A 2,084-nucleotide genomic window follows, 5' to 3' on the forward strand; every position below is an offset into this window, starting at 1 on the left:
AGATGGCTACTCATTTAAATCCGAGAATAATGGTTGTTCTATTTATATGAGAGATATGTTTTATGGTCATGCTCCGTTGGTGAATGGTTTATTCTTAATGAATCTCGAGCGTAATGTTATACATATTCATAGTGTGAATACCAAAAGATTTAGAGTTGATAATGATAGTCCCACATACTTGTGGCACTGCCGCCTTGGTCACATAGGTGTCAAACGCATGAAGAAGCTTCATACAGATGGACTTTTGGAGTCTCTTGATTACGAATCATTTGACACGTGCGAACCATGTCTCATGGGTAAAATGACCAAGACTCCGTTCTCAGGAACGATGGAGCGAGCAACCAACTTATTGGAAATTATACATACTAATGTGTGCGGTCCAATGAGTGTTGAGGCTCGCGGTGGCTATCGTTATGTTCTCACTCTCACTGATGATTTGAGTAGATATGGGTATGTCTACATGGGCCTCCCCCACTCTTCCAGGTAAAAAACAAAACAAAATAAGTTAACAGTTGCATCTGGTGATTTTAAAGTATTGAAATGGGAATGATAGGTGAGCTTAATTCCATGCAGGATAGGCTTATCTGCTCCCTTTTTACAACTTTATTGCTATTTTGTTAACTCAAAACCATATCATTGTTATTCTAGCGTGTAGTTGGCCACCACAATCTACATACTTACAATTCCTGTGCTATTCATCATTATGGTTTTAATTCAGCTAAACTCATTAGCATACATACTGATTTGTTGTTTCTGTTCCTCAGTGCACTGTGGGGCATACCATATGCTCATCTTGCCATGACAAGCTCCCAGAGAAGTGCCACTTCTGCTCCCTTCCCACAGTCTACAACCGTTGCCACATGGTAGAACATCTCGTTGAATCCATCAAAGTTGCTTGCTCCAATTGCAATCACGGCTGCACTGCAAGGATATCCTACTACCAGAAAGAAGACCATGAGAAAGGTTGTCCACATGCACCATGTTTCTGCCCCGAAACCGGATGCAGCTTCAGCGGACCTACCACAATTCTCCTGGAGCATTTTTCAGGCAAGCACAAGTGGCACTCCCCGAAAGTTACCTACAACAAGGCGTTCCGTATCCGCATCCATGTGGGATCAACCGTTCTGGTGGGCGAGGATGGGAACCTCTTCCTGGTCAACATGACAATGGAGTCCCGCGGTGGTGTCATCTCAGTTTGCTCCGTCAAGCCTCACATTACTGGATCCAGCTTCAGGTGCAAGCTAACATTGTCGTGCGCTGAACCGATCTTTTCTCAGTCTATGGAGTTCTTAATGAGGAGCACTAATCTGTATGATGGGTTTCCCAATGATTGCTTCTAGTTCCTTGTGCCGAAGGTGTTGCTCCGAGGAGCTGGTACAAGCGCCACAGCCATGGTGGGTGTGACCGTCACGCAACAATAGGCCTCATGAGCAAGTGATAGGGTGCCTTTGTATGATTGGGTTTGACAAGTGAGTACTTCCGAACCTCTCAGTTTTTTTTTAAGGAATCTCTTAGCTTCTGGTGGAGGCACTAGTGTTCATTTGGTCTGGATCAGATATTTCATCCGATTGTGGAGCACTGTTTGTAAAGTTTTGCTTCAAATCGATGACGGAAGCAAAACCTCACTGAAGCAAGCCATGTTTTGTTTGCTTAGTACTTCAACTTGTGTCAAACCATCTTTACGTAGTATGATCTATGCATGGATTTGGCCGCCAGAAACCCGACTAGGACTTCCTGCGTGCAAACTGGGGGTGCTCTTGATCCAAAGTTGTAAACCTATAAACCATGCAATACTGCAACTTAGAAGATAAGATAGCCAAATCCACCTCCCAGAAGTGAAGCAGAGCATGAGCTATGCCGCGGGCGACGACTAAATCTCGGAAGATGATGGACTGGACAAAGGACGTGATCGTCGGCAAAGTTTCATTTTTCGTAGATTTTAATTTATTGCGTGAGCCGTAGGAGCTTGGTTGCTTGAACTGGTGCGTTTACATGCATGTCATATGATTTCTGTATGTACACCTTGATGATTGACTGAACTTGGTAAGCCAGCCAAATGCCAAAGCCGACAAGCAGACCGAAGG

General features: G+C 44.2%; 1 pseudogene; it reads left to right on the forward strand.

Annotated features, from left to right (window-relative positions):
- The first annotated feature begins 460 nt into the window (after positions 1-460).
- LOC125546492 lies at positions 461-1,421 on the forward strand (annotated as a pseudogene).
- Positions 1,422-2,084: the final 663 nt, after the last annotated feature.

This window comes from Triticum urartu, chromosome 3, assembly GCF_003073215.2.
Source record: "Triticum urartu cultivar G1812 chromosome 3, Tu2.1, whole genome shotgun sequence".
Lineage (NCBI taxonomy): Eukaryota > Viridiplantae > Streptophyta > Magnoliopsida > Poales > Poaceae > Triticum > Triticum urartu.